Source organism: Euphorbia lathyris, chromosome 9 (assembly GCF_963576675.1).
Source record: "Euphorbia lathyris chromosome 9, ddEupLath1.1, whole genome shotgun sequence".
Taxonomy (NCBI): domain Eukaryota; kingdom Viridiplantae; phylum Streptophyta; class Magnoliopsida; order Malpighiales; family Euphorbiaceae; genus Euphorbia; species Euphorbia lathyris.
This window is the reverse complement of record NC_088918.1, coordinates 66,514,140-66,525,651: the sequence shown is the minus strand read 5'-3', so window position 1 is coordinate 66,525,651 and position 11,512 is coordinate 66,514,140. Positions and strand designations below refer to the sequence as shown.

Here is an 11,512-nt window from a genome sequence, read left to right as displayed (position 1 = left end):
GATTAGGTTCGATAAGAGGACTCTAGAGGGGGAGGTTGGTCATTATGTTAGGCTCTTGATTGATATTGATTTAGCAGATGAAATTCCCACTCAACTTGGTGTTGAAAGGGAGGGTAAACAATTTTGGATTGATGTATCATATGAAAATCTCCCTAGCTTTTGTAAAGTTTGCTGTAACATTGGGCATATGGCATATGAATGTCGGAAAAATTCAAAGCCAATAGCACCTAAACGAACTGATAAAGTGGCAAGAATTGAGTATAAAGCAAAACCATCTCGAGTCGAAAAGCCACCACTAGATGGGATTGATAATTCGTTAATTACAGTCTCTAAAATCACCACAAAGATTATTGATGCCCTTGGGGAATCTACGGATAAGGAAGAAGTTCATCCAAAAATGGACTCTGAACCAGATGAGGAAATTAACACTCAGCTTTTAAATGCTCAATCTCCTTTTGTGTCGGCTCAGGCTCCGAAAGTGGATTGTTGGGAGGAGTTATGCAATAGAGCCCTGTCACCCGGAATTGCTAACATCGTCACCCCGTTGACAAAAGCAAAGGGAAGTTGGGCAGATGAAATGGATGAGGAATCACATAGGTGGGAAACAGTCACAGGCAAGAAAACAGTTACGAAGCAAAAAGTGGACAGGGACATAACTCGTGCGGACGGGTCTGCAAGCCACCGACTTATCTCAGATGATAATCTTATACTGGAATTGTAGAGGCCTGATGAACGCGGGCACACAAAGATATCTTTATAGCATCTTCAATTCATACAAACCGGACTGGTTATGTATAGCCGAGCCGATGGGGGATTTTGATTCAATAAGTCACAGGTTCTGGGACCAATTGGGTATGAAATTGATAGCACATAATGATAGAGATAAGCCGTCAATGTGGCTGTTTCAGGCCAATCACTTGGCTCTGCAGAGCAACATACTGCATAGAAGTGATCAATGTCTTGTAATGAGCTGCAGTTTACAAGGGAACCTGCATTTCTTCTATTTTGTCTATGCAAGTAATTGGTCAAACCAAAGAAAACTACTGTTTGACGAAGTAACGAGTATTCAACACAGCAATCCAGGTGTCTGGGTTTCCATTGGGGATTTTAACGTGGTTATGGGTGCTCACGAAAAATCTAGAGGTCCTCCGGCTCCACGGCCCTATCGGGATTTTTGTGAATTTGTAGATAATGGGGAATGGCATGACGTCCTAACTGCTGGCTCGTTCTACACTTGGACAAATGGCAGGCATGGTCAAGCCAGGGTTGAGAGCAGATTGGATAGAGTTATAGTCTCAGAAGAATTTTCTCAATTATGGTCTTACAACTTCACATCTCTGATCAGGCACCACTCGGACCACCATCCTTTGTTGTTCCGTTTCTATTGTGATCATCAAAGGGTCTTAAGGTGTCGCTTCCAATCGATGTGGGTTACTCATCCGGGTCTAAGAGATGTGATAAAAAAACTTCTGGGAGGCCGAACATCCACCCATGGGTCCTATGCAACTTCATAGTCACAAATTAAGAGGGCTCAGGTACGTCTTAAGGCAGTGGAACAGAGATTGCTTTGGTCAGCTGGACCGGAACATTGAACATAGTGAATCTGAGCTAAATGAGATTCAGTTACAGCTCGTTAATGGGTTTACGAAGGAATTGCACGCAAAGGAACTTGAGGCTCACTCGAGACTTGATTTTCACTTACTGCAAAAGGAAACTTACCTGAAAGAAAAGAGCAAGGTACAATGGTTGTCTGTTGGTGACCGCAACAACATGTTTTTTCATCGAATGGCTACCTAGCGGAAGACTTCTAGTGGCATTGTGGCTCTGATGATTGATGATGCCGTTGTTACTGACCAGAATCGGATCGCGAGTCATATAACAGACTTCTATGGTAATTTATTCGCTAATCCTGTCACGGGTTGGCCGGTGGATACTTCGAAGGTGGCAGAGGTTATACTGGGGTTGGTAAACAGTGAAAAATGAACGATGAGCTTCTCCGTTGTCCGTCGGATTCAGAAATTAGGCAAACAGTCATGGGGATGAGCCCGACTAGTACTCCTGGACCTGACGGTTTTACGGGTCAGTTTTATCAAAGTTTATGGGGGATTGTTGGTCCAGATGTCTGCCGCATGATTCGTTGGTTTTTTGAGAATGGGGAAATCAGTACCGGTTTAAACTCAAATGTCCTATTACTAATTCCCAAGATTTATGGCGCTCTTCGCATTGAACAATATCGACCGATAGTTATGAGCAATTTCAGCTTCAAAGTTCTATCTAAAATCCTCGCTGCTAGGTTAGCTGAAGTGGCAAATATAACTGTCTCCCCTAATCAATTCAGCTTTATTAAAGGCCGGAATATTCACCAATGCATCGCGTTAGGATCAACACCATGCGGAAGAAGTGCTTCGGCGGTAATATGAGCCTGAAAATTGACATTGCTAAAGCCTTCGACACCCTGGATTGGAATTTTCTCCTCGCTGTTTTGGAAGCATTTGGCTTCTCTTTGAAGTTCAGGGATTGGATTCTTAATCTTTTATCATCAGCTAGGATATCCATTATGACTCATTATGGTCTTCAGGGATATTTTTCCTGTTCCCGCGGTGGCCGTCAAGGTGATCTATTATCGCCGATTTTGTTTAGCCCGGCGGAGGAATTCCTTAGCACATGGTTAGATCAATTGGTTGTAGAAGGTAAACTCACTCAATCAGCATACTCAAGCTCTTTTAACTTCCCCACTCATCTTCTATACGATGATGACATTTTACTATTTTGTCGGGCGAGCATGGAGAATGCGAAGTCTCTAGCCGCTGCTTTTGACTATTATGGTACAATATCTGGTCAGTGGGTGAATTGGCAGAAATCGGAGGTGTTCTTTGCTGAGTCGGTAACAGCTAGGAGGAGGAGAAAGCTATCGGATGTGACAGGAATTCGCCAAGGTGAGCTTCCTTTTAACTATTTGGGCGTTCCGTTGTTCGTTGGAGCCCCTAAATCCTCTCTTCTTACCCCATTGGCGGATAAAATTGTTGGGAAGTTCTCAAAATGGAAAGGTTCAGCTCTGTCCATGGCCGGGAGACTTACGATGGTCAAAGCAGTGATTCATGGCTCTTTAACACATTCATTTCTGATTTATAAATGGCCGAGCAAATTGATCAAGAGAATATCTAGACAGATTCGGAACTTCATATGGTCAGGCTCTACTTCGGGGAAAAAGATAATAACTCCGCGTTGGATTGACTGTTACCCGTCGTTTAAAGAGGGGGGCTGGGAGTCAAAAAACTGGATATTTGGAATACTGCATTATCAGGGAAACTTGCTTGGGGCGTCTTGGCTGACACCTCATTTTGTTTCAACATTCTTCGTTAAAGATTCATGAATACAAGAGGCCTTGTTAGGCCAATTGCCTCCTCCTTTGTTTGGTCTTTTATTAAATCGGCCTATAAGGCGCTTCGGGATCACTGTAAGCGGTTCATCGGCAGCGGCTTAAATATTAACTTCTGGAATGCAGATTGGATTTCTCTAACGGTGGTGGAGCGTCTTGGTTTAAGTAAATCGGCAAGGGATAAAGGCCGTGAGAAAGTTTCTGATTTCATACACATGGGGGTATGGACCGAATTGTCGGATATGTGTGATGAATATAGGGCGGATATATGCGCGGTGAAGATACATAGGGACACGACTGATATGTGCGCTTGGAAGCCTAGCTCCGATGGCATATTCACGGTTCGCCTATTTTATAATTGGCTCTTGGGCTTCAGACCAACGAACATAACACGGCACCTCTGGCATCCTTTCATGCCCCTGTCCTACTCGTTAACCGCTTGGAGAGCGGCTCAGAACAGCCTTCCTATTCATGATCTACTGAAACGGAAGGGTATGCTCATCGTTTCAAGATGTTGCCTATGCCAGAGCAGTGAGGAGTCGACAACTCACCTATTTATACAATGTCAATTCACTCCTTAGTTGTGGGATGCGGTTTCATCCCTTTTTGGTCGTAGGATGGGGGTTGCCACGGACCTTAAAACCAAATTTACTGATACCTTCGAGGCTCGGTTTAGCCCTCAAATCCGTAATCTCTAGCTTAGTGCTATAATAAATGTTGTTTGGATCATTTGGAGAACACAGAATGATTGCTTCTTTGAGAACGTAGAGCCAAATATACACCGAGCGTTGAGAACTTTATGGACTAGGCTTCAACAGACAGATTTAGTCGGGACTGGTACTGTTTGGAATTCGGAGGTTGAGAGAAGTATTATGAATTCTCTAGCTGTTCGCCCTCGGCTTCGCCGTATGCGGCGGATAATTCCAGTTTGCTGGACGGCTCCTCCAGTCGGGTGGGTCAAGGCGAACTCTAATGCATTGGTCACTAGCAATTCGGCCGGCGGTGGTGGTGTTTTTAGAAATTGCACAGGGACGGTCATCGGGGCTTTTGTAATGCCGTCTAACTACAGATTCACGCACATGGCCGAGCTTGAGGCAGCAATCAGTGCAGTTCGAATTGCGGAAGAAAATAACTGGAACCAGCTGTGACTTGAATGCGAAACGTCTTATGTTGTTGCAATGTTCCGTTCTCGTTCGAGGAGGGTTCCTTGGATGCTCTGCGGTGACTGGTTAGACTATTTAGACCTGCTGTCCGGAATCAGTATTGTGGTTTCTCACATCTTCCGTGAAGGAAACCAAATAGCGGATAAATTAGCAAACTACGGTCGTTTGCAGCCCCAGATTATTCGATGGAGCACCGCCCCGGACTTCTGTTTTGGTCTGATCAGAGATAACATGTGGAAGCGACCTTCGTTTCGTTTCACTTAGCTTTCTTACTTTTCTTTGGCCTTTCGTATGAATTTTTCTTTTTATCTTTAATAATATCTGGGTTGGAGTTTTAAGGGAGGTGCCAACCTAGTTGGGATCTCTCTGCTCCCTCTCCACCTTTAATCAAAAAAACATTAGGGGTAAAATAAAATTGCTCTTCACTTCCAATATTATGGGTAAAATTGCATCATTTTAAACGTTAGTGGTAAAATTGCTCTTGACCCAAAATATTAGGGGTATGTTTATACCTTAACCCTTTTATTATTATTAAGGTATGGGATGAGGTGAACTTTCCCTCTATCTTTATATTTTCTTTTTGTTGGTACTCAATGTTACAAAATTAGTTTTTAACATTTTTAAATAAAATCATAGTAAAAAAATATATTAAACAAAATCAATTTTATTCTATCTAATTAAATATTTAAAACAGTTTGATTTTATTGTTATTACGGTTATATCAATCTTTTAAATAAATTTATCAATAAACTCAAATAATTTTATACATATTTTGTTTACAACTATAGTAGTAAAACAATAAACATTTTTTATATTTTTGACAAAAAAATTTTGAGTTACACATATGTTGCATACTTAGTTGTTGATATTTTTTCATTTATGTTAATAACATGATAAATATTTCAGATATAATTAATATTTAAAAAATTCGATGTGATAGTTAAATGACGGTAAAAACAAACTAATTAATTTTTATGTTATATAAAGGTAAAATTGACCGTATTTGAAACGTTATAAGATATTTATATCATTTCCTATATTAGAGATAAATGTACAATTCTCAAAAAACGATATTGATGAATCTACCAATTATATTGTTGGACTAAATGATATCAGTAAACTATTTTGATTTTCAATTAGATGGAAACAAAAGATATTTTATCTTACCACAAAGGGTTGTATCAGTTCTAAATTTTGGAGAACATGTGATTGTTGAAAATGCCATTGAAAGTTACGAAACACGATGCTGGTAAGTGGATCAAGACTGGTTTTTTGTGTAAAAATTATATATTGACTTGACTGATTGATAATCTATATGATTATTACAATGCTGAGAAAAAATATGTCAAAGGAATTTGGGATGCGTTGCAGAATAAGTATGAATAGAGGAGGCTGGAACGAAAAAATGTGTTGACAATCTCTACTTGAAATTCCAGACAACTGATAGCTGTGAAGTCTAGGTGTGTTTACGAATGTAGTGTGATATGAGTGTGCTATGGGAATATGGATGTGGTCTTTCTAAATGCTCTAAATTCACTAGATGTCACCACTTAGGGGCAAGTGTACCCCGTCGTATCAAGTAATAATCCGGTTAAGACCGGGTATCGAATCCGCGTGATTTATAACTGCAAGTATTAAACGACTCGGTTTTATACGTTATTTAAGCTGTGAATACTTTGAGGTTGATATGGGGACCAACTACAAACTACTCCTAACTACGGGTGAGGCAAATTTATATAACGAAACTCTTAAGAAGTGATACAGATGGTGATAAGTTATAACTATGACAAATAACGACTCCTAATGCATATACGGTTAATGTTTTGCTCTTACAAAGACGACTACGTGTAGTATGACCGACCCGTGAAGTACTTAGACTACGTGGTTCCTAGTCAAGGCGTGTCTAATGCTTGGGACCAGAAATTAGGGCCCGTAAGTTCCGTGGCTTGTCAATTCCTACGGTTTTCGGAGCGTCACTTTCGGTAAGGAAACACCTATATGAATCCCTAAAGATAGCCCGAATGGCGTCGGAAATCGCGTTCCCCTACACAATAGTCAATTACGAGTATCAAAATAAGCAACAAACATCAACACATATATAGAAAAAAAGATTATGAATCATAAATTATAAATATGGAAAGTATGAATATGAATTACAAACACGCCTAGTACATAGGATGAGATCAAGCTAATTAGCAAGTGTAAAGGGAAGAATCCACCCTCGGAACTAGCTAACCGGACTCAAAAACCGTCTCTAGGACTTGAATGGTGGAGCTCTCGAGCTTGGTGTGCGGAGATGGTGCGGAACTTTGATGAAATGCCGGGAGCAACGGACAAGCTCTCGAGATGGAAGAGTTTAGTTACACAAAGCCTAAAAACAAATCTAAAACTACAACAATCAAAACAAGTATAGTTTGCTCTCTAATGGTGTGTCCAAGATGTATCAATAGCTGTCTATTTATACACATCAAGCTAGGGCAAAATTGTAATTTTGCAAGGTACAAGTATGGAGCAACATTATTTGTGCAGAAATCCCATAATACGCCCCGCGTATGGTGTGGCACGCCTCGCGTAAATGCCCATTTCGTCAGAAATCTTCTGCATGTGGACCAATTCTAGGTTTTGTTGTCTCAAATACGCCCTGCGTAGACTGGGATGCGCATGGCGTGTTTGAGACTCTGACTTTTTATTGCTTGCTTTGGTCCTTTCTTTACAAAAAAAAAAAGGATTTGTTGTGACGAAAAATTTCATCAGAACATATACTTATTTTGTCACAATATACATATAGTGACTAAATATTTTGTCACAAACTTCGTTGCAATAAGCTCGTCTCAATAAGTTTCTTGTGACGAAATTGTAGTTTGTCTCCATTATTAAGATCATGTTGAGACAAAATTTCATTCGTCACCTTTGCGGCATATATTGTGACTAATAATTAGTCACGACATCGATTATATTTCGTTGCTACTAAATTATATTAGTCACAAAATGTTAGTTGGTTGGACAAATATTTAATATCTATTGTGACAAAATTTGTTAATATGACAAAAGAATATTTGTTACAATTAATTTATTATTAAAATGTGACCAATGCATTATTTGTTACAATTTATTTAATGTTATAATATTTGACAAACTAGATTTAATCCAATTTATTTAATATATTGTGATTAATGCATCGTTATAAATTGTGTGATTTTTTTTATCAAGCTAGATGTTCTGGTCATAAGTTTTTTGCTTTAAAACTTAATTATTCATTTTATATATCAAACTAATGAATATAATATCATATCTCAAGACTCAATCCAATATTCTATTAATCCACAATAGAAAAATGTACATTATCAATAATAGAAAAGCCACTAATTTAATTACAACGAAGAACACTTGATGTTTATAAGAAACAGTAAATCTAAAAATAATATCCAACTTTAATTTTGAGACAATAATTTTGCGAAATTGTTGCTGCTGCTCCAATTTAGAATACTCTTGGTGCCTCGAGATCATCCTGAAAGCAACAAAAAAGGTAAATTATAATCCATCTAATAAGTATATAACGAAAGCTTTTTAATAAGTTAATAACAAGACATGAACTGCTATCTAAATTGTTAAATATCCAAAGGATGAACAAAATCTAACAGTTTTCTTACACAACTGAGAAAAAAATAATAATTCATGATCTTAAATATATGGTACAATAAACACAGAGGATGACAAAGGATTGAAGATTTTTAGTTGGAGAAAAGCATCATGGAGGAAAAAGATATCATTGACCGTACCGAAAGTTCCCCATAGTGAGTAGTAATAGAAACTTTTTTTTCTTGATTACTTGACGAATCAACTGAATATAAAAGCTAATAGAAACAACTACGAAACATCATAACTGAACAATTCATAATCATAACACATAAAATTACGTTTAAATAAGAGGTTGCATATACAGGAGGCCTGAATTCAATTATTTTGCTAGTGTGGATTGGTCATTTGAGACGCTGAATTGAAAACCCACATTTGTTTTGCCAATTTTACACCCACAGCTAGAGAACTATCAAATTGAATATAAATATATAATATAACACATCCCCCCTGCACAAATAATTTCATTCTTTATTTCTATTTCTAGATAGCATCACATATATTAGAGTACCTTGCAAACACGTATACGTACATGTTAATATCAATAGCTATCTCACAATTGCATAAAGTCAATGTTTGAAACAACTAATTGACTATAGTAATTTTTGTGTCATATTTAGCAAAGTGGTAAATTCGTAACTGATAAATCAGAGCCAGACTATCCTTTTAAAGGCAAATTTTCATATCAGAGTTCTTATAAACTTCAATTTAAAGGCTATAGAAACCATTTAACAGAGTTATCAAACTTCAATTTTTGTGTTTAGACCTAGTATAAACTTGTCAAGAAAATATTTCCTCATTCTCATGTCAGCTCATGACAAATTAAATACTAGAAAAAACACAAGTTCTTATAATAAAAATTGGGATAAGGTATCAAAATAGGCTTATGGTTTTGGGGTAAGTATCAATTTAGGCCTTGAGAACAGATTGGACACGTCATTTCTATTACTTCGTTAATTTTTTATTTCTTCCTCCACGTATAATCGATAGAACTTAACGGAGTAATGTCAACGTCGTGTCTCGTTCCATTATCGAGGCCTAAATTGGTACCTTTTTTTAAAGGCCTATATTGGTGTTATTTTTTACGTGGAGCCTAAATTGATACTTCCCTAAAAATCATAGACCTATTTTAGTACCTTATCCTTTGACACAATCAAATTAACAAGACCATATGACATGTTACAGAAAATTAAGATATGCAATCTAGAATTGGCGAGTGTTCCGGGTGTTAGTATTTGTTGGATCAAATTCATTTGTACATCCGCCATACCAAAACCATCCCCTTATTCACATAAACCATCCCCTTATTCACTTAAGTAACAGTGCACACAATATCAACAGATATAACAGGAAAATTTACCAGAAGATCTTGAATAATAGTAATGTCAATGTACCCAAAATATTGAATAATAATAACATGCTGCATACCTTGAAATAGGTTTAGGGTGGAAACAAAACCATCCCCTTCTTGAACTGGGGATAAACGTTGAATGAAATTTGTCACTAGTTTTTTTTTTTCTGAGTCTACAACATACGACAAATATTAATTTCAATTAAAATAGGTTTAGGGTGGAAACAAAACCAAATTTCAAATAACGAAAAACATAAAACACTATCTAATTTGAGAGTTTACCGTATGGAAGAAGCAGCCTTGGCAGCTCTATAAGCTTCAGGAGCGGTACTCTATAAACGATGGAGAATTAATTGCAGTAGTCTCTCAAATGGCGGTATTGCAAAAATCTGAAACCCTACTCACACCAGAGCAATAAATTAAAAAAACCAAATTTATAAATACCCAAATCATACGCATAGCATTTAAATTAACAAACCTGAAACTCTATTGGGTATGAAGAAGTGAGTAGAGACTTCAATTAGACACCATAACATCAACAATGGCTGATAGAGCTACAATGTTGGTCTTTCAGAAAATTTACGGATCTGAAATTGATATTCACAAAGACGGGTAAGGATAAGAGCAAGGGGAAAACAAAATGGAAGAAGGCAGAAATAGGAAGTGGTGGCAAGAGTTGGTGGCCGGAGAAGAAGCACAGGTGGGAGATGGGTTTGGTTATAGGGTTTCTGATATGAAAGGGCAAAGTGAGGGGTCGCCAGAGAGATGAGTTTAATTTCTGCTATCCAATTGTTTTATATTTAGGTTTTATTTTGTTAATGAATTTCGTCTTTTCCTTTTCTTTTTCAATAGAGAAAATAATAAATATATGTAGTTATAATTTTGAAACATATTGTGACCACACACTATTTCTTTCCATAGTCACTAATATCATAATAAAATTAAAAATCGATGATGTATGTTGTTGTAACAAAATTATTTTGTCATAATAATATTAATTTTTTTAGAGACAAAATAATAGTCTCTATATATGTTTACAATTTTAACCCAAAAATATTATGTCATATATATTGCTACGAAATAGTAGTAACAAATTGATTTCGTTCCAATATATACGTATAGTGACAAAATTTTATCAAAATAAGTATTTCATCACAATCTTTTGTATCTAGATTAATTATTGTGACAAATAATTTATTTTGTCATAATAACCATATTTATTGTGACAAAAATACTTTTGTTACAACAGAATTAGTCACAATATCAGGAATTTTTTGTAGTGTTACGCTGTGCGTAGCTTGAGGCACGCCCCGCGTAAACGAGTCTCTGGTCTTTTCTGTTGAAGAATTCCCTCACACGCCTCGCGTGTAAGGTGGTACGCTCCGCGTATGGGTAGTTGACTCAGGGAGACCATGCAGTCTGACTTTTCAGGATTAGGCAAATCATTTCTGACATGTGTCATACGCCTCGCGTAGGTTGGCATACGCCTCGCGTATGCTGACTCGATCCCACGTGGTGTCTGTGGATAGGGCAATCATTTCTGACTTGATGTTTCACGCCCCGCGTATTAGCATGAATTTTGCTTCTTCCTTGTACCTGAAATACAATTCTTGAGAGCCGAGTTAGCTTGACGTTTTTATTTCCTAAATAAATCAAAAACAAGAAAAATTATCCGAAAATACGGAATTTATTATTATTTCGTTATTTTATTCAAAACACTCTATTTTTGCAATTAAACTTATTTATTTCTTCTAAAATTAACCCGTAAATCACGCTAAAAGATAGAGGTAAAATACCCATATCAACAACCAACGACAAACCTTTAGAGGCACAGTCGCATGAACTCTAGAAAATTGCTCATTAGATTAGTTTTGAAGGTATGTCTTTTGATGGATGATTTTAACTTGTTGTAATTATAAACAAATTGTCTACTTTTTGCTAAGAATTTAAGAATGTTTTGTCTCCATCTTTTATTATGGTTTT

The 11,512-nt window shown here is 37.2% G+C and overlaps 1 long non-coding RNA gene across 1 annotated transcript; it reads right to left on the bottom strand.

The window, feature by feature from the left end:
• Positions 1–7,831: 7,831 nt before the first annotated feature.
• On the bottom strand, positions 7,832–10,315 carry LOC136206350 (uncharacterized). Its single transcript, XR_010676256.1, has 4 exons — positions 10,008–10,315; positions 9,812–9,926; positions 9,607–9,702; positions 7,832–8,050 (listed from the first exon to the last, which is right to left on the bottom strand). It is a non-coding gene; the product is annotated as an uncharacterized lncRNA (long non-coding RNA).
• Positions 10,316–11,512: the final 1,197 nt, after the last annotated feature.